The sequence below is a fragment of the Artemia sp. Qi Xiang Cuo genome, chromosome 19 (genome assembly GCF_049724085.1).
Source record: "Artemia sp. Qi Xiang Cuo chromosome 19, ASM4972408v1, whole genome shotgun sequence".
NCBI classification, from domain to species: Eukaryota; Metazoa; Arthropoda; class Branchiopoda; order Anostraca; family Artemiidae; genus Artemia; species Artemia sp. Qi Xiang Cuo.
Genome location: NC_142812.1, coordinates 21,245,296 through 21,267,775, shown reverse-complemented (window position 1 = coordinate 21,267,775; position 22,480 = coordinate 21,245,296). Strand labels below are relative to the sequence as shown.

Below are 22,480 nucleotides of genomic sequence, written 5' to 3'. Positions count from 1 at the left end.
TTTGAAACATATCACTTGAGTTAAATATGAAATTTGTATCTAACCTACACACTCTTTCCAAAGGGAAACATGACTTTTGAAAATTAAACAAATAATTGGTGACAAAACTCCTCCTTCTAGTATTTTTTACACAATCATTTTGGTTACCTTGTACTCTATTGTTTTAATTAATTTTAGAAAACACTTTTCATAATATAAAGAAGATTTTCAAAGAAAAGTAAAGAGCCATATTAAAACTTAAGGCTAGCGGAATTAAAGCTATTTAATAATTTATACTGAAAACAAACAGAAATTACTATTAATGAATCGATGAATCACAAAACAAACAGAAATCAAAATCAATAATCACATCAAACATAAAGATAACAAGTACTGGTGTAGATTAATAAATGAATGAACACAAAATGAACTGAAATGAAAATTAAGTTAAACTTAACAATAACAAAAACTACCACAAGTAGGAGTAGGGTTACCGCGCCCTAAACCTGGACATTAATGAAAATTAAGTTAAACTTAACAATAACAGAAACTACCACAAGTAGGAATAGGGTTACTACACCCTAAAACCTCTAAAATACCTGAGCGTCACTGGAGCTTTACTGAAAACGTTTTATATTTCTGGCAGTTTTTTTTATTTGTCAACAACAACTGAACAAGAAATAATTTTCTTGTTGTATTTTGACCGTCTAGGTCAAAATGCACTTTAATGCTCCAAAATATTTCTTTGAACTTTGCGATTGTCCGAAAGTAATGTCAGCAGTATATTCCGAAGTTTTGAAAATTATGTAAATCTTCATTACTCTTTATACTACAAGGGCTAGTAGTGAGAGATTCTTTTCTATACTAAGCTTTATTAAAACCTATTTGAGATCAACACTAGGTGGCAAAAAGCTCAGTGATCTGATGTTGAAATTTAGTGAAAAGGCTCTTTTGAAATTGTTTGACTTCAATGCTATGGTTAGAAAATATATCTAAATAAATAAAATTACTGAACTGTATAAAATTAAAGAATATAAAACATATGGTTCGAAAAATATTTTTAGAAAAATGAGATCTTCTCGGTTCTCAGTGTTACAATAAAATTGTAAATTACTTTCCGACTTAAGTTCTCTCTGTATTCATTAAACGCTTTTAAATTGCTTCTTACTATTATTAGTCGATTTTGAAGAGACCTGTGCTAACCACTATGAAGAAATATTGTTATTCAACAACTGTGAGCCAACCGATTAAGGAAGCCCATAGAGGTTGCTTAGCCCCCCCCCCCCCCTTAGTTCAGAATGAAACGACAAATCAGGGTGGGGGAAGGGGTATCTTTTCTTACCATTTGATAAAAACAGGCTTACTCGTAAATAAGATCTAATCAGATTTGTCTGTTATATACCACCAACAACTCTAAATGTAATTAATAATGGTGGGTTTAGACTTTAGTAATAATCTGTCATTAGCTTATAAAACTAATAATTTCAAAACGTTCAATTTCAAGACCTAAGGTAAGATTGTCATTCTAATGCTTCTACACATGAGGCACTTTGGAAACATTCGATGAACAGACATATTCTAGGGAATTGATTTTTGAGTTCTTATCACCTGCTTTGAGTTCAAAAGTTAAGCTTGCCAGACTTCAATTCTATTTGAAGAGACACCTTAGGCAGTCTCATCCAGAGATGTCCTAGGCTCAGCCCCAATGATATGAAATATATTTACTGTGCGATTTTACATTTGTTTTTAAGGGCCAGAAAATAATATATCCTCTCCTGCAACGCTTCAATGTTCATCATGAATCAAAAATTTTCAAATGTTAGGATAACTGCATAGCCCCATTGACTTACTTGGTTTAAGTCCTATCCATCCTCGAAGATCATTTAGGGGCCTGTTCTCTCACCAGTCTATTGATATGGTTCCTATATGTTCCTCTGTCTTTTGCCAGGTGGAGAACGTGCGGTATTTTGTAAATTTATCTTTTCGTCTCCCGTGGGGGTTTCCGTCTCTTTGGGGGCGCCCTCTGGGGCAAGAGCCATGTACACAGCCCTCAAAATGCCATCAAAAGCCAAGTGCTTTCCATTGCCACACTTCAATTCTACAGGGTCGGGTCTTCCAGGCCCTGGTCGGTTCCGTTTTTGTCTGAAGTCTGGGCAGCATTTTGCTAAATTCGATACCTAATAAATTTACAGGTTTATAAAATGGGGATGATGATCCCTAATTGTGGTGCTTAGATTTTAGATGGCACGTTTCAAATTAATCTCGAATTTCGTAGTGTCGAATACAGGCACCAGCTGGAGAATCACTCGCCAATATCAGCGCTCAATATAGTAATCTAGATGACATAGTGTCAATTTTCTGTTTAGGTGCCAGAAAAATGTGTTTATTTATTAATTGACAGACCATCTCCACCTTTCCGATTAGGAGTCAAAACATGAAGTAATATTAATTCAAAAAAGAAGGGGATGGGTGAGCGGGACTGACAAATTTTAGACGGACACAAATCTTAATTTTGTCATTAGCTTCTAATTATACAAAATCCGAAGTTTCACAGTCGATGCAGATAATAAACACAAAAGGCCAATTTAAAAAGGCTAATATCTAAAATTACAGGTCCCTTAAGACATATACATATGGAGGAAAAGCAAATTATAATCTTATTTGATCCTAGCTCACAAAAGTTTACAATTTATAATCTAACCACTAGCTATTATGCAAGGAGACGCAATCATACCTTCCATTTTTTTTCTTGGATTCTAGAATTAGCAAGCTATTTTGGATTTCAAAATTAGCATTAACCTAACTACTACATTATATGCAGGGAGACCCTATTGATCCCTGTATTTGATTGTATTACTTATGTGAAGTACTAGAATTAGAAAGCTACTATCTCGACTTCAGTATGACTTTAGTACATAAAATTAGGAATAATCAAAATACTACATTACACAAAGGGAGATGCCCTTTTCTGGGTATCAGTATTATCAAGTTGCTATTTAAAAACATAACATTAACAATAAAGACTAATTTAGGCATGCTTGTAGGTGCAAGCTGACATAAATGGTCAATGTGATATATGTAATAAAATAAATAACTGTACATTTGACAAAAAAAGAGAAGCACTGACTCTGGAATTGAAGCCATCAATTTAATTCAAAACCGTTCATGAGATAGTGGCCAATGCATCTGTAGCAGCTGCACTTGTTTGTCGTTCTATGAAATTCTTTAGAATCCATGCCAATAAAAACCTTTTTTTTAGATACTATTTCAACTCTGTAAAGTCGAAAATATTGAGAAATTTAGGCATTCATAGGAAAAATGTTTTCTGAGAATCAGTCCTAAAAAAAGTATTGATCCGTTTTTCCAGTCTTGTTTATTTTACTGTGCTATTGTTTACTATTCTATCTTCCCTCCAAAAATATCTGGAAGGTGTCCACGAAAAAATTTGAAAACAAATGAAAAATTCTGGATCTGCTTTAACCCTTTTTAAGTGCTTGTGGGCCATTATCTATTAGTTGTTTTTTTCTCTTTCAACTGTCTTTTCTCATAGTGATGTCGCTACGTATTTCTTTTACTTCTGCTCTATAATATGGTTACGATCCTATTGAGGTCAAGATTATAATATGGATATCCTTGGATCCAAAATACACTATTGCATGTCCCATGGTATATTTAAAAGACATCCTATCGATCTTCAGTAAGATACGATCAATTTCAAACTGTAGGTCTATATCAGCTGCTTGTAAATTTGAACACTGATATTTAGTGGTGAATTAGTTTGCACTTTCAATAATATATGTTATATTGATCCATTAACATTTAAATTTAATTATTCATGTATTCGCCCTTATCATCTTATTTTTATGTCTGATGTAACTACTAAGAACAATTTCTGTTCGTTTTGGGTTCCACTTAGTCTTTTGTTGTAATTTGTGCTACAAGTTTTTGGTAAATCAAATTTCTATACGTTTTAACTTTTAACTGAAACAAATGCAGAAAAAAAGGTTTTTGAAACATATTTCGAGTTTTTGCCTTTACATCTGATATACGAGTGCAAATGAAAAGTTACTACTTGATTTTATTTTTTGGTGCTGAGTGCTCCAGTTCTTTTTTTCCTTTTCTTATATTGTATTACTCCACTTTTCTCTTTTTTTTGTATGAGCGGGCAAAAATAAAATTATATTATTATCATATGAATTTGTTTCTGCTCAATTTTGGCTTTAATATATATGTATCTTTGTCTTTATTTGAAAAACTATTTTTGGGAACGTTTTTTCTTAGATAGTTTTCCGTTTGTTTCATAACTGACATACTTTTATCATTGGTTAATTTCTGTAGTTTTTTTTTTTTACCTAAGAACTGAAATGCTAGAGGATAATTGAAATTTTCGACAGAATTAGGAAATCCAGTTCAAATGTCTAATCAGCTGTAGATTCTTATAATATTTTTTTCGATTTTGCCATCACACTTCTTCTTCCAAGTTTGCCACCAAGAGCATTCTCCGTCCGAGTGCCTGCAAACGATAAAGAAAGAAGAGGAAGAAAGACAGAAGTAACAACATCTTTTACTGCAGAGAATTGGAAACTTAAAGAATACTGATATTACCCTTCTTTTCTGTAATTTGTATGTCTAATTGCTAGGTAAAAGTCTAGCTTAGGTGCTTTTTCTATTGTTCTAGAAAATTACTTGGCCTATTGTTAAATACTAGCCTATGACTTTCATGAGTAGGCTAGACCTATGGTGAGTGCATGGTGTATGTGAGTGCAAATATAGGGTTAATTGTATCCTTGGTAAAATTCTACTTTAGTTACTTTTGGCTATCTTGGAAAGGAGTTGGGTTAGGAAAATGAAACTTTCAGGGATGGATGTACATGCTAAGGTTTGTCCCGTGAAGGTACTTTGAAGTACCTACCTCCACTCACCCCCCCTATATATAATGGTAAATTACTGCACATTACTAGTTGTTTTTAACTCATATTTCATCCTTTATTACTATCATAAATATAAATCACTGCTTACCTTACACAACTTCTGCTTTTAACCTTGTTCATTAAAATATATTCCAAAATCCTATTTAAATCCTAAGCCGTTTAATTTTCAACCCATGCTGACTTTCTTTATGGTATATGAAACCAGGTTTGTTGTGACGTCACACGCCAAACAACTCTGTTGATAAGACCATTTAAACTGTATTAATTAGGGAAAGGATTTCACAAGAGAGATCAGTAAAAATAACCTAATCCTTTTTAGAGGACAAATTATGTCATGGGAAGATGTTTTTGAAATTCCCCTTCCACCCGAACTTAAAAGTTTCTAAAATTCTACTTTAGAAGCTTTTAAAAAATTTCTAAAGTACTAAAACATAGATTGATAAAAACAAAATAATCAACTTCAGAGGACGCGTTATATCACATGAAGATGTTTTTGGAATCCCCCTTCCCCCACCTCTAAAATTCTTCAAAAATTCTGACGAAGTCGATTTTTAATCCTTTAGAATGTAATAATATAGACAGTGCTAAAAACATCAGAATCGACTTCAGAGGACACCTTACATCACGGGAAGAGGTTTTTGAAATCACCCTTCCCCCCAAACTCAAAATTTTCTAAAATTCTACTTTAGAAGCTTTTAAAATATTTCTAAAGTACTAAAAGATACAGTGCTAAAAACATCAGAATCAACTTCAGAGGACAAATTATTTCATGGGAAGATGTTTTTGAAATCTCCCCTTCCCCCCACACTCAAAATTTTCCAAAATTCTAATTTTGTAAATTTTTTAATCTTTTTAATGAGCTAAGACGTAGAGTGCTAAAAACATCAGAATCGACTTCAGAGGACACGTTATATCACCGGTAGAGGATTTTAAAATCCCCCTTCCCCCCAATTTCAAAATTTTCTAAAATTCTGCTTTAGGAGCTTTTTAAATATTTCTAAAGCACTAATAGAGAGGCTAGAGTGCAAAAAACGTCAGAATCGACTTCAGAGGACACGTTATATCACGGGAAGAGGTTTTGAAAATCCCCCTTCCCCCCAATCTCAAAATTTTCTAAAATTCTGCTTTAGGAGCTTTTTAAATATTTCTAAAGCACTAAGACATAGAGTGCTAAAAACATCAGAATCAACTTCAGAGGACACATTATATCACGGGAAGATGTTTTTGAAATCACCCCTCCCGCCAAACTCAAAATTTTCTATAATTCTACTTTAGAAGCTTTTAAAATATTTCTAAAGAACTTATAGATACAGTGCTAAAAATATCAGAATCAACTTCAGAGGACACATTATATCACTGGAAGATGTTTTTGAAATCTCCCCTCCCCCCACACTCAAAATTTTCCAAAACTCTAGAAGCTTTTAAAACATTTTAAATATTTCTAAAGCACTACAACATAGAGCACTACAGACATCAGAATCAACTTCAGAGGACAATTTATGTCATGGGAAGATGTTTTTGAAATCACCCTTCCCCCCAAACTCAAAATTTTCCAAAATTCTTATTTTGAAGCTTTTTAAATATTTCTAAAGCGCTAAGACATAGAGTGCTAAAAACATCAGAATCGACTTCAGAGGACACGTTATATCACCGGAAGAGGTTTTTAAAATCCCCCTTCCCCCCAATCTTAAAATTTTCTAAAATTCTGCTTTAGGAGCTTTTTAAATATTTCTAAAGCAATAAGACAGAGAGTGCTAAAAACATCAGAATCGACTTCAGAGGACACGTTATATCATGGGAAGAGGCTTTTAAAATCCCCCTTCTCTCCAAACTCAAAATTTTCTAAAATTATACTTTAGTAGCTTTTTAAATATTTCTAAATTGCTAAAACATAGAGTGCTACGGGAAGAGGTTTTGAAAATCCTCCTTCCCCCCAAACTCAAAATTTTCCAAAATTCTACTTTAGAAGGTTTTTTAAATATTTCTAAAGCGCTAAGACATAGAGCGCTACAAACATCGGAATCGACTTCAGAGGACAAATTATAAAAATTTTCTTGCGCGGGTGCAAAGATTAGCTGAAAGGAGATTTGATAGCGGGGGGAGGGCGGGGGCGGTGGTCAGCAACCTGGTGGCAGTGCCCCTGCTTATACTAATCTAAGCTGACCATTTTGTTGTAACGTGTTGCACCATAATAATACTCTAAAATCTGGTTGATAAATTGCCTGTCTAACAAATTTGTCTGAGTTAGGTTACGTATTTAATGTATGCTATGATTTACCCCCCACCCCCTAATGTGCAAATATATAGCCCAAATTTGTTGTCTGTTGCTATAACTCACAAATTTTTAAAGGTCATTCAAAGTTTTAGAAATCCCCCTTACCATTCATCCCAGTCCCCCTTCACACACGAAAATCTGGTTGATAATTTGAAAAGCCTTATTTTCCACGGGGCTATTTTTTTGGGGGGAGGGGGATTTTCCGTGAGGGGATTTTCCGTGAGGGGATTTCCCGTGAGGGGGGGGGGGCATTTTCCGCGGGGAGGTATTTTCCGGGGGGACTTTCCGGTGGGTAATCACCAAGTACCACAAATTTGATGGTAAGAGTTTTATTAAAATCTTTTACTTTTAGGGGTTGTTTCCCCTTTTACGAAACTCAGACAAATTTGTTAGACAGGCAATTTATCAACCAGATTTTAGAGCATTATTCTGGTGCAACACGTTGCAACAAAATGGTCAGTTTAGATTAGTAGAAGCAGGGGCACCGCGAGCAGGTTGCTGACCACCGCCCTCTTCCTCCTCCCACTATCAAATCTCCTTTCAGCTAACCTTTGCACCCTCGAAAGAATATTTTTATATAAGTTCCAACATTTTTTACATATTTTAAATCACGGATGTAAAAAAGAAAAGCAAAATTTTTCAACATTATAGGATTAAGAAATTTTAATATGTTTTTGAGGTTACCCAACTCAAAATGTTGAAGGGTTTCCAAAAAAAATAATAAAAAAAAATATAGATTATTCTGTACTTGTGCATTATAAATAACCCACCGCTATAGACTGTACAAGGAAACCAGACGTGATTTCTTATTGCGTTTACAATATTTAAACTTTAGTTTTTTTGGGTTTAGGGAGGGAAAAAGGTACCTGGGTTAGGTTATGTATTTAATATATGCTATGATTTACCGCCCACCCCCCAATGTGCAAACCTCTATCCCTAATTTGTTTCTAAACTATTATATTTTGATCATATTTTATTTCATTATCAGTAAACAAACTTAACTTCTTTCATGCATTTTGGTGGGTTGTTTATAATGCACAAGTACCAAATAATCTATAGTCAAATATGTACTTCTGCCCCCTCTCTCCCCCTCCCTATTTACACTTTAATAACGTCTCGTAGCTTCAAGAATGAAGATTGCTACACTAAAATATTTGGACAAAAATAGTTGAATTGCTTTAAGAACAAATGGGGTTAGATACCGTAAATAGCCAAATGTTCTGTTACAATGTTTTAAACATTAATTAGTAAATAATACCCATAAAAAAAAATTAGTTGGGGTTATAAAGCTCCAATATATATTTCAAGAAATGGTGCATTCTCGAGGAGATTGAATATTTTTTTTTGAAATAGTGCTCTGCCAGATATCCTTCCATATGTTCTTCTCTTCTGCCATATCTGGGTATATTGTCTTGAACGTCACGCCAGTGTCTTTCGATGTTTTGTGTGTGAGCACCTGTTGCAGGGTCAACAAAATTTATACTGTGGTCGACGCATAAATGCTGATAGCCCTGGCTAGCCAGGCACTCATAGGCCCTCTAACAGTCACTGATAATTGTTGTCCCTGGCAGGATTTGGTTTTGGATAATTCCCAACAATGTGGCACTACTTCTATCCAGCACAGAAACCATGAATGAATTACCAGTTCCTTGCTCTATTCCACCAAATACCCATTTACCCTTGATGCAAATATCTTAGTGTTGAGCCTCCATGGTTGACCCAACGATTCCGCTTGTTTAGTCACAGGTTGCATAAATTTAACTTTGGCAGAAATTTTGAGTTTGGGGGGAAGGGGGATTTCAAAAATATCTTCCCATAACATAATTTATCCTCTAAAGTTGATTCTGATGTTTGTAGCGCTCTATGTCTTTGCGCTTTAGAAATATATAAAAAAGCTTCTCAAGTAAAATTTTGAGTTTGGGGGGAAAGTGGATTTTCAAAACCTTTTCCCGTGATATAACGTGTCCTCTGAAGTCGATTCTGATGTTTTTAGCACTCTATCTATTAGTGCTCTAGAAATATTTTAATAGCTTATAACTTATAATTTTTTGAAATTTTGAGTTTGGGAGGAAGGGGATTTTTAAAACCTCTTCCAGTGATATAATGAGTCCTCTAAAGTCGATTCTGATGTTTTTGGCACTCTATCTATTAGTGCTTTAGAAATATTTTAAAAGCTTCTAAAGTAGAATTTTGGAAAATTTTGAGTTTGGGGGAAGGGGATTTTCAAAACCTTTTCCCGTGATATAACATGTCCTCTAAAGTCGAGTCTGATGTTTTTAGCACTCTATCTATTAGTGCTCTAGAAATATTTTAAAAGCTTCTAAAGTAGAATTTTGGAAAATTTTGAGATTGGGTGGAAGGGAGATTTTAAAAACCTCTTCCCGTGATATAACGCGTCCTCTGAAGTCGATTCTTATGTTTTTAGCACTCTATCTATTAGTGCTTTAGAAATATTTTAAAAGCTTCTAAAGTAGAATTTTGGAAAATTTTGAGTTTGGTGGGAAGGGGGATTTCAAAAATAACTACCCAAAACATAAATTATCCTCTACAGTTGATTCTGAGGTTTCTTATGTCTTAGTGCTTTAGAGATATTGAAAAAAGCTTCTAAAGTAGAACTTTGGAAAATTTTGATTTTGGGAAGAAAGGGGATTTTCTAAACCTCTTCCCATGATATAATTTGTTCTCTGAAGTAGATTCTGATGTTTTTAGCACTCTATCTATTAGTGCTTTATAAATATTTTGAAAGATTCTAAAGTAGAATTTTGGAAAATTTTGAGTTGGGGGGAAGGGGGATTTTCTAAACCTCTTCCCGTGATATAACGTGTCCTCTAAGTCGATTCTGATGTTTTTAGCACTCTATCTATTAGTGCTTTAGAAATATTTTAAAATCTTCTAAGTTAGAATTTTTGAAAATTTTGAGTTTTGGGGGGAAGAGTGATTTCAAAAAAATCTTACCATTAAATAAGTTATCCTCTAAAGTTGATTCAGATGTTTGTCGCGCTCTATCTATTAGCACATTAGAAATATTTAAAAAAGTTTCCAAAGTAGAATTTTTGAAAATTTGGCGTTTGGGGGGAGGGGGGATTTCAAAAAAAAACTTCCCGTGATATAATGTGTCCTCTGAAGTCGATTCTGATGTTTTTAGCACTGTATCATTGAGTACTTTATAAATATTTGAAAATCTTCTAAAGTAGAATTTTAGAAAATTTTGAGTTTGGGGGGAAGGGTGATTTCAAAAACCTCTTCCCGTGATATAACGTGTCCTCTGAAATCGATTCTGATGTTTTTAGCACTCTATCTATTAGTGCTTTAGAAATATTTTAAAAGCTTCTAAAGTAGAATTTTGGAAAATTTTGAGTTTGGGGGAAAGGGGGATTCTCAAAACCTCTTCCCGTGAAATAACGTGTCCTCTAAAGTCGATTCTGATGATTTTAGCAATATATCTATTAGTTCTTTAGATATATTTGAAAAGCTTCTAAAGTAGAATTTTGGAAAATTTTGAGTTTGGGGGGAAGGGGTATTTCAATAACCTCTTCCCATACCATAATTTATCCTCTGAAGTAGATTTTGATGTTTGTAGCACCCTACGTTTTAGCAATTTAGAAATATTGAAAAAAACTTTGATTGTAAAATTTTGAGTTTGGGGGAGGGGGATTCCAAAAACATCTTCCCATAACATATATTATCCTCCGAAGTTGAATCCGATATTTGCAGCGCTCTATGTTTTAGCGCTTAAAAAATATTTAAAAAACCTTCTAAAGTAGAATTTTGGAAAATTTTGAGTTTGGGGGGAAGGAGGATTTTCAAAACCTCTTCCCGTAGCACTCTATGTTTTAGCGCCTTAGAAATATTTAAAAAGCTCCTAAAGTAGAATTTTAGAAAATTTTGAGTTTGGACAGAAGGGGAATTTTAAAAGCCTCTTCCCATGATATAACGTCTCCTCTGAAGTTGATTCTGATGTTTTTAGCACTCTATGTCTTAGTGCTTTAGAAATATTTAAAAAGCTCCTAAGCAGAATTTTAAAACATTTGGAGATTGGGGGGAAGGGTAATTTTAAAAACCTCTTCCTGTGATATAACATGTCCTCTGAAGTCGATTCTGATGTTTTTAGCACTCTATGTCTTAGCGCTTTAGAAATATTTAAAAAAGCTTCTAAAGTAGAATTTTGGAAAATTTTGAGTTTGGGGGGAAGGGAGATTTCAAAAACATCTTCCCATGAAGTACCTTGTCTTCTCAAGTAGATTCTGATGTCTGTAGTGCTCTCTGTCTTAGCGCTTTAGAAATATTTAAAATAGCTTCAAACATTCAAAAGTAGAATTTGGCTAAATGTGAGTTTGGGAGGATGGGGGAGTTTAAAAACATCGTCCAGTGATATCAAGTGTTCTCTGTAGTAAAGTCTGATGTTTTTTGCTCGGGAGGTGGGAGTTATGTAGAAATAATTTAAGAGATTCTAAAGTATAATTTTATAAAATTTTGAAAGTGGAGGGAAGGGGGATTTCAAAAAAATCTGCCCATGATATAAAGTGTCTTCTGAAGTCGATTCTGATGTTTTTAGAACTCTATGTATTATTGCTTTAGAAATATTTAAAAATCTTCTAAAGCAGAATTTTAGAAAATTTTGAGATTGGGGGGAAGGGTGATTTTAAAAACATTTTCCCGTGATATAAAGTGTCCTCTGAAGTCGATTCTGATGTTTTTAGTACTCTATGTATTAGCAATTTAGAAATTTTTAAAAAGCTTCTAAAGTAGAATTTTGGAAAATTTTGAGTTTGGGGGGACGGGGGATTTAAAAAACATCTTACCATGAAATGACTTGTCCTCTGAGGTTGATTCTGATGTATTTTGTGCTCTATTTTGAAGCGCTTTAAAAATATTTAATATATTTTAAAAGCTTCTAAAGTAGAATTTCGAAAAATTTTGAGTTTGGGGGGATGTTAAAAGCATCTTCCCGTGGTAGAATGGGGCCTCTGAAGTTGATTATAATGTTTTTAGCACTGTATCTTTTATAACTATAGAAATATATTAAAAGTTTCTAAAGTAGAATTTTAGAAAAAATTTAGTTTGGGGGGAAGGTTGAATTCAAAACCATCTTCCCGTGATATAACATGTCCTCTGAAGTCGATTCTGATGTTTTAGTTCTCTATCTTTAAGTACTTTAGAAATATTTTAAAAGCTTCTAAAGTAGAGTTTTAGAAACTTTTAAGTTTGGGTGGAAGGGGAATTTCAAAAACATCTTCCTATGACCTAATATGTCCTCTAAAAAGAGTAGGTTATTTTTACTGATCTCTCTTGTGAAATCCTTTCCCTAATTAATACAGATTAAATGGTCTTATCAATAGAGTTGTTTGGCATGTGCCTGCTACCCTTAAGGGTAAGGGAATCTGATAAGGTAAGTGTGACATCACAACAAACCTGGTTTCATATACCATAAAGAAGGTCAGCATGGGTTGAAAATTAAATGGCTTAGGATTGAAATAGGATTTTGGAATATATTTTAATGAACAAGGTTAAAAGCAGAAGTTGTGTAAGGTAAGCAGTGATTTATATTTATGATAGTAATATAGGATGAAATATTAGTTAAAAACAACTAGTAATGTGCATTAATTTACCAGTATATAGAGGGTGGGGGATGAGTGGAGGTAGGTACTTCAAAGTACCTTCCCGGGACAAACCTTAGCATGTACATCCATCCCTGAAAGTTTCATTTTCCTAACCCAACTCCTTTCCAAGATAGCCAAAAGTAGAATTTTACCGTATCCTTTTATTGTGGTACCTTAAATCATACTTGCAAGCAATAGACTGATTCTTGCAGTCTCAAGTCATTAAAGATAGGCTAGTGTGTCAACCGATCAGATGAGTCTCAAACAATTTGCCAGGGCTTTTTGCACTATTCCTTGTCAACTAATAATTTTAAGGAATCAATAGCCTAATGGCAGAAGAGATTGTATCCTGGTCTTTCAAGTTCCGTAGACCCACCACCCATTTAGAAAAGGGATACCACCAGATGGCTAGGGATACCACCTAATTTGACAGTGTTTATATAAACAAATCTTTGAATTAGCCAACCAGCCAACCAGTATTTTAAGCCTAGGTGTCCAGCTGGACATAAGGAAACATATTAAGAAAATAATTCTAACTTGATAATATGCAGAATAATCCTAGTTAACACATTTAGCAGGGGGAGAGCCCTAATCTTCACTTCTATCCTTGTTTTTCCTAAGAAATTCATGAATTTTTTAGAACCTATATAGGCTATTTGCAGAATATATACCCCCACCCCTCTAATATGCAAATATATACCCAGAATTACATCCTGAATCTAAACATAACATTCATTTGCATGGGATGCCACCAGATGGCTAATTTGACAGCATATATATAGGCTTCACAAATCTTTAAATTAGCCAACTGGACAACCAGTATTTTAAGCCTAGGAGTCCAGCTGGACATAAGGAAACATATTTAGAAAACAATTCTTACTCCAAAAAAAGCAGAATAATCCCAGTTAACACATTTTGCAGGGAGAGAGCCTTTATCTTCACTTCTTTTCTTGTTTTTCTAAGAAATTCATGATTTTTTTAGAACCTATACATTCACAGAATATATAGGCCCTACCCCCACCCCCTAATGTGCAAATAGCCTATATTCCTAGAATTGCATCTGCAATCTAAATATAACATCCATTTGCATCACAATTAAACTTTACTCCCATATTAGCCATGTGGTGGATATCCCATTTGCATCACAAATGAACTTTACTCCCATATTAGCCATGTGGTGGATGTCCATTAGAAAAGGGTTTGCTGCTCAACCTTGTGTTGACATGCTTCTTGAAAAGTCTTGGTAAATCTGAAGCAGTTTAAATTACTGACTTAGGAATAAGGTGAACATACCACATAATATCTTTTTTGCTGTTCTTTTTAATATAAACAATTGCTTTACTTACAAATTGAATTTTAAGCCCATTATAGGGTAAATTTTGTGCTGTTCATATTATCGACTTATTGGTTGTGCAGACACAGCGGAGAATATTAAGTCGATCCAACTGGACCTCGATACATTCACTCACTGGACTAATATTTGGAGGCTTGAATTCAACGCATCAAAATGCAAGACTCCACCTTGGGAAGAAAAACCCACACACTCAGTACCATATGGATTGTAGGGATGGGTCCCGAAATGCCATTTCCAGCAGCCACGCGGAGAGAAATCTTGGTGTCCTGGTAGACGACGAATTGAAATTTCATATTCATGCACAAGCGACTATTGCAAAGGCTAATCAGACTCTTGGCTTAATCAAAAGAACGTTCACTAGCAGATCTCCAACTATTGTGACCAACCTATACAAGAGTCTAGTTCGACCAAGGCTAGAGTTTGGAATGTGTATTGCATGCCCAATCAGTAAGAAAGACCAAGCAGCTCTAGAATCAGTCCAGAGGAGGGCAATGAAATGTATTAGAGACCTCTATGATGTCCCTTATCCATCCCATCTCCGTAAGCTTTAACATATCGTTGCAAATAAGGCAATGTGGTAACAGTATACAAACTCCTAAATACTGAGGATACCATTCCTGGCCTTTTCCAATCGGACAATTCAAATAGAACTTGTGGTCATTCTCAAAAGCTTTTCCAGAAACGAGCCAACACCAGACTAAGGAACAAGTTCTTCTCAAATAGAGTTGTCAGCTTGTGGAACTCACTTAGTGAAAAAACAGTAACCTCTACCAGCGTGGATGCGTTCAAGTCATCAGTGGATAGGGAGTGGCTCAACAAACCGTGGTGCACCATTTGGGACGCCACAGATGATGATTAACTATCATCACTGAAGCTGGCGGACACAGGATTTGTCCTATCGCTAGCAAGTGCGATTTAAGGTAATTTAAGGTAATGAATAAAGTAAACATAGCCTTCCACTCAATGGCTTTTTTATGCTCTTTCCAAATATAATAATCATTTTTGCTGGAAATTAATTTTACCCCCCAACCATGACCCTCAAACATGACACCCTTTTCTCTTAATCTTAGTTTGCCTATATAAAGGGTTAAAAACAACAATTTCTGCTTCATCATATATAGAGTAATTTCTACTTCATCATATGTAGAGTAATTATAGTTAATACACTTCAGTTTCAGCTGCACTATACTCTACCCCTTCCCCCATCACTTGCATATATATTGCCCAAGTTATGTATTTCCTGTGTTTTCTGGTTCCCTATTTTGTCACAGTCAAATCAATTACTGGTAAACTGGTTAAAACAAGAGTAAGGCTAACAGTAGTATACAAGCTGTATCCAAAATAAGAGAAAAAGATAGCCTATCATCTTTGACAGTCCATTAAATGCTTAAAATTGAATTTCAAAAAAAAAATAATTTATTGTTTTTTTATGCAATTTTCTAAGCTAAGAGTGGTAAGGGATATTATAAAGACCTTGACATATTTTGTTGCATTCCTCTGATCTGATTAATTGAGTTGGCAATTCACATAAAAAACTTTAGCTTTGGTGAAATTAAACTTTTTAAAAGCTTATGAACAGTTGAGGGAGAGTGACTACTGAAAGTTCCCTCAGTTATACCAAGAGTATTAGTGACTAGCCTTTGCTGCAGCAGTCTGAGCATCTAAATTAAATTATAAATCAGCATCAACTAATTTAATATACCCAGGTCTTGTTTAACATAACTACTGACAATGGGCTGCCTTGTTTCTGTTGAAATTAAAAAAAACTTTTTCCACAAAATAAGTTTTTCAAAGAAAAGTAAAGAACTCCATTAAACCAAAAATGAGCAAAAATGAAACCCAAAACAAACAGAAAATAAATAAATAACCAAGTCAAACTCAAAACAAGCAGAAATTAACATGAGTTGGGCTCAAAACCCCTATCCCTTCCCAAGGCCAGAACATAGTTTGCACTTTACTGAAAAAATATAAATATTTTTACTTTTATAACTTTAATAAATCAAATAATATTAACATTTTGATTGCTAAATATCAGTATATGTATATTAAACTGACAATGCACATTTGTTTGTATTTTTTCAGTAAAGTGCAAATTATGTTCTGGCCTTGGGAAGGCATAGGGGTTTTGAGCCCAACTCATGTTAATTTCTGCTTGTTTTGAGTTTGACTTTGTTATTTATTGTAATTTCTGTTTGTTTTGGGTTTCATTTTTGGTTTAATGGAGTTCTTTACTTTTCTTTGAAAAACATATTTTGTGGAAAAAAGTTTTTTTTAATTAATTTCTGTTAATTTTATATTGACATAGTTTTTTCAGGGAAAACGAAAATAAGACTTTAAATCTTTTTGTTTTTTTAAGACTTTAAGGGCTAAGCACATGTAGCTGATTTCGGGAACTGATTTCAGCATCAGTGGGCAAATGGTAGCAGTAAGAAAAATTTGTTTAGATTGCTTGAATATAATAAAAGTTTGAACATAATACCCTCAGTTGTTCTTGGGATATTGCTGAGATGCCTTATTGGAAATTAGCATTAACACAGTGCATTTTGATTAAGGCAACATTTAATTTTTAAACATAATGGGCAAAAGGGAGGGGGGGTGTGGGAGGGGGATTAGCTGCCCTCCAATCACTTTTTGACTATTAAAAAGGGCATCAGCCCTTTCTATTTTCAATCAAATGAGCCCTTTTTGAAGTCCCTATGACAACTCCTTTGATACAAAGTGCCCTGGTCTAAACAAAAAAATAATACAAGTACCCACATTGATCTTTACTATAAAGATGTCAAGCCTTCCAATCACTTTTGACTATTAAAAAGGGCACTAGGCCTTTCATTTTTCAATTGAATGTGCCCTTTTTGAGTTTCTACAACAACACTTTCTATAAACACCTGATATGTCCCCAGGGCATAAATTACAACCCCTACCCTAAGGGCTGCGAGGGGGGTTGTCATCCTCAAAGACCTAATTTCCAGAACTTTCAACTATGATAAACAAAATGGCTCTCAAAATTTTGATTGGATGTGCTTGGGGAAATAGTGGGCATTAGAGGGGTGTTAGTCGCTCTCCAATCACCTTTCAACTATTAAAAGGGCACTAGCCCTTTCAATTTCCAATCAAATGAGCCCTTTTGAAGTTTATATGACAATGCTTTCAATAGCAACCTTATATGCCCCCAGGGCATAACTTACAACCCTTGCCCTGAGGGCTTTTGGGGGGGGGGTTTCATCCTCAAAGACCTAATTTCCAGAACTTTCTACTATATTGAAAAAAATGGTTATCTGAAAATTTTGATTGGATGCGTTTTGGGGAATGGGGGGTGTGAGAGGGGGGTTAGTTACCCTCCAGTCACTTTTGACTATTAAAAAGGGCACTATCCCTCTCAATTTCCAATTGAATGAGCCCCTTTGGAAGTTTTTACAACAACTCTGTTTATAAAAACCTTATATGCCCCCAGGTCATAACTTACGACCTTTGCCCTGGGGGCTCTGGGGGGATTGTCATCCTCAAATACATAATTTCCAGAATTACCAACTAAGGTGAAAAAAATGGCTATCTTTAAAACGTTATTGAATATGTCTAGAGAAGTAAGGGGCGTGAGAGGGGGGTTAGTTATTCTCCATTCGCTTTCGACATATTAATATGGCCATTATATCTTTCAATTCCCGGCAAAATGAGCACTTTTTGAAGCTTCTATATCAACTTTCTATATAAAGCTCATATGCCCCCAGGGCATAATTTACAACCCTTGCACTAAGGGCTCTGAGGGTGTTATCATCCTAAAAGACCTAATTTCCAGAACTTTCAACTTTGTTGAACAAAATTGATATCTCAAAATTTTTATTGGATGTGTTTGAGGAAATGGTGGGCAAGAGAGGGGGTTAGTTGCCCTTCAATCACTTTTGACTATTAAAAAGGGCACTAGCCCTTTCAATTTCCAATTGAATGAGCCCTTTTTGAACTTTTTGCAACATGGCTTTCTATAAAAACTTATATGCCTCCAGGGCATAACTTACAACCTTTGCCCTGAGGACTGTGGGAGGGGGGGGAGGGGCTGTCATCCTTAAAGACCTAATTTTCAAAACTTTCAACTATGTTAGATAAAATGGCTATCTAAAAATTTTGATTGGATGTGTTTTAGGGAAAAGGTGGGCATGAGAGGGGGGGTTAGTTGCCCTCAAATCACTTTCGACTATTAAAAAGGGCACTAGCCCTTTGAATGTCCTATTGAATGAGCCCTTTTTCAAGTTTCTACTACAAAGGTTTCAACAAAAACCTTATATGCCCCCAGGGTATAACTTATAACCCTTGCTCTGAAGACTGTGGGGGGATTATCCTGCTCAAATGTATAATTTCCAGAACTTTCATTTGCATGGAACAAAATGGCTATCTCAAAATTTTGTTGGATGTTTTTGGGGAAATGGTGGGCATGGAAGGGGTGTTAGTTGCCTTCCAATCACTTTTGACTATTAAAAAAGGCACTAGCCATTTCAATTTCCAATTGAATGAGCCCTTTTGAAGTTTCTACAACAATGCTTTCTATAAATTAAATTAAAAAAAAAGCAGTTTTTTGACTGAAAGTAAGGAGCAACATTAAAACTTAAAACAAACAGAAATTATTTGGTATATGAAAGGGGCTGTCCCCTCTTCAATATCTTGCTCTTTATGCTAAAGCTTGCATCTGTCACAACTTTATTTTTTAAAACAATAAAAAACTTTAGCATAAAGAGCAAGGTATTGAGGAGGGGACAGCCCCTTTCATATACAGAATAATATACAGAATTATAGGGGGAATGGTGGGTGTGGAAGGGGTGTTAGTTGCCTTCCAATCACTTTTGACTATTAAAAAGGGCAATAGCCATTTCAGTTTCAAACCAAATGAGCCTTTTTTGAAGTTTCTACAACAAAGATGTCTATAAAAGCCTTATATGCCCCCAGGGCATAACTTACAACCCTTGCCCTGAGGGCTGTGGGGGAGTATCCTCCTCAAAAACATAATTTCTATCTGGAAATCAACTACACTGAACAAAATGGCTGTCTCAAAATTTTGATTGGATGGGTTTTGGGAAATGGTGGGAATGGAAGGGGTGTTAGTTGCCCTCCAATTACTTTTGATTATTAAAAAGGGCACAAGCCACTTCAGTTTTCAATTGAATGAGCCCTTTTCAAGGTTTCTATGACAACTTCTTTGATAAAAAGTACCCTGGTCTAAAGGAAAAAAATAATAAATAATACATTGTGCCCACATTGTTCTTAGATGCTCCCAGGGCATAACTTAAAACCCTTGCCTTGAGGGTTGTGGGGGAGTGTCCTCCTCAAAAAAATAATTTCCATCTTGTTCAGCAACTATGCTGAACAAAATGGCTATCTCGAAATTTTGATTGGATGTGTTTGGGGAAATGGAGCACATGGAAGGGGTGTTAGCTGTCTTCCAATCACTTTTGACTATTAAAAAGGGCACTAGCAACTCCAATTTCCAATCGAATGAGCCCTTTTCGAAGTTTCTATGACAACTCTTTTGATATGAAGTGCCCTGGCCTAAAGGAAAAAAAAATACATTTTGCCAACATTCTTCTTTACTTAGGCAGTGTGATTGCACTGCATATAATGGACTGACTCCATTGAGTATTGGTGTCTTAAAAATTTTTTTAATCTATGTTGATTGCTTTGCATTTCTGTACACTGAACTCCATTTTCCTAGTCTTTGCTCAGCATATAAATGAATCCAAGGTTTTAAGAATTTAACTTGATTGACTTAACCAAAATATTGAATTTCACAGAATATTCTAGATAGGCTTATGCCTTATATATGCCACCCATAAAAACAGGCTGCTATGGGCATTTCTCAGTTTAAAAATTGTTATGGTCTTTTGTACATACAAAGTGACTTGTTATGCAATTTCCTTAATTATGTATAGAAAAGAATGTTTAGAAATCAATGCTATATCAAAAATTTTGATTAATATTTTGTGGTTGATTTCCAAAGGAAACATATTAGACAAACAAAAGCAGCATCATTATATTCCTTATTTTGTCCTCTTTCCAAGTATCATGGTCATTTCTCTGACAAACTACCCCATCCCCCTGATGTTCCCAGATATAGCTCTAATAATATATGTGTCTTTTAAGGGTGGTTGAGTACCCAATGCCAAAAATTTGCATCACAATGGACAAGATTAAGAAAAGGCTGAATAAACTAGACCCCAACAAAGCTAAAGGCCCAGACAGTATACATCCCAGGCTCCTTAAAGAGCTTGCAGATATAGTAGCCAAGCCACTCTGTTGGCTATTCAAACTGTCTCTTCAGACTAGTAGCCTACCTGGAGATTGGTGGACAGCCATAATTACTCTAATATTCAAGAAAGAATCTAGAACCCAGCCTGAGAACTATCGATCTATTAGCCTGATCTCGGTTCTGGCCAAACTTATTGAAGGGATAGTCAATGATACAATCATAGAGCATATGACCAAGAATGGTCTTTTTTTGGTGGTCATCATGGCTTCAGGAAAGGCATGTCTATCAAAATAAACCTAATACTAGCTTTTGAATCTATAACTGATCTGCTGGAGCAGGGTTTTCTACTCAATGTGTTCATTCTGGATCAAGCTAAGGCCTTTCATAAAATGTCTCACCACCACCTGATGATCAAGCTGTCAATATATTAGATAGACGATGATATTGCCTTCAAATATGGCCAACCACTAAATATTTAGCAAGATTTACCATATCTTCTTTATCTTGTTGTAATTTTTTTTGCAATAGTGTAGTACAGATGTTGGAACAGGTAATTACAAATAAATATTTATAGGATTTCACAAGAAACAGGGTTCCAATTTTGTCATTGACAGAGTTGTAGTTGAGAGGCTTCTTGCTACCTTGGGAAATAGTTGAGTTAGGTGAATCTAGGTCCTAAATTATGGCTCAGGAAGGTGCTGTCAATCTGCTATATCTACCCTTTCATTGCTTTTAGGGCTTAGAAGATTGCATTGATGACAGGTATGACAGAATACCTAACTTTGACAGAATATGTTTTACCTTTATTTTGAATTTTGCTCTCTTTTTTACTGGATCCATTTTTGGAAATGCAATTCTAATCATTTCAGTTGGATATTAACCTATATTAAGGTTTTTTTTCTAAATTTAAGAAATAGATTTACATATCTTTAATACCTTATAAGTCAAGATTGCTGAAAAGGTATAAGGCTCAAAATGCTTTCACTGTGCTTGCCTTGAGCAGTAAATCTATTTGTCAAGGTTTCACTTTTATAGCACAAAGGTCCATGCCCTTTAGAGGGCGGAGGTAGGTATTTTGATATCTCTTACAGGGGATCATTAAAGCTGTGGATTCATTCCTGGAAGTTTCAGTCCCCTGATTCAGCTAGGCTACTTTCCAAGATAGACAGAAGCTCCTTTACATTCATCCAAGGCCACCTAAACAAAAATGATCAAAGATAATTCTGCTTTGTTTAAACAAAAAAAAATCATGCTTTCTGATAATATAAGCTTCATTAATACTGAATATCTCTGGCACAAAACAAAAGAAGCTGAAAGGGTTTTCTAAGATTTTGGGGAAAGTAGTTTTCAACATTCAGTAATCTAGTCATATCTGTTATCCAAGTTATGGTGAGACTGTATAAATAATTCTAAATAGTAATAGTGTCCCCTTCCATTTAATTCATATTTCCTTTGAATCCCTTCTTATAATCTCTTGCCATTCTGGGATGACATGCTTTTCATTTGGCCTAGCCATCTTGACTTTTCTTTCATTATAGCCCTAGAAAGTGTTATTGAACCACATTTTTTATACAGCCTACTGTTTAATATTCAGTCAGTCAAACAAAGTTTTGTCATCAAAGTCAATTTAGCCTTCCACAACATAACAAATGATTATATCAAGAAGACTTACACAAACTATGCAGCAATCAAAGGAGAGTTGAGTGGTGTGGACGGGGGGTCTTTGCTTCAAGGGGAGGTAGATAAACAGTGGATCAGATTCCAAGAAGAGCTTACAACACTCCAGAAAAAGCACACATCTACCAAACTCTGCCAAAGCCCAAGACACTCCCACACATGACCCCTCAGATATGTAGAGAACAAAATCAAAAAAGCCGATACCGGAACAACTACCATAAAATGGGGAAGATTATCACTATGAAAAGTTTGCAAAGGCTCAAAATAAACCAAGGAATCTCACTAAACAACTGTATTCAAACTTCGAGTCCAAGCTTGCAGATGATAGCAAGAGAAACCTCAAAAGGTCCTGTAACTATGTATCCAGCAAAGATCATAGTAGACGTTCAATAAAGAAACTGAAGAAATCTGATGGCATGGAAATTACTGACCTGC

The 22,480-nt window shown here is 34.9% G+C and overlaps 1 protein-coding gene across 3 annotated transcripts in view; it reads left to right on the top strand.

Annotated features, from left to right (window-relative positions):
- The first annotated feature begins 4,485 nt into the window (after positions 1-4,485).
- Rs1 (Dead-box helicase Rs1) overlaps positions 4,486-22,480 on the top strand; it is a 74,596-nt gene continuing 56,601 nt past the window's right edge. The window contains exon 1 of one of the 3 annotated variants that reach the window (XM_089104967.1): positions 4,486-4,602. The gene's annotated coding sequence lies outside the window, so the exon portion shown is untranslated. Of the gene's footprint in view, positions 4,620-22,480 lie in introns of all 3 variants that reach the window. The other 2 variants (XM_089104969.1, XM_089104968.1) reach the window with 2 other exon arrangements.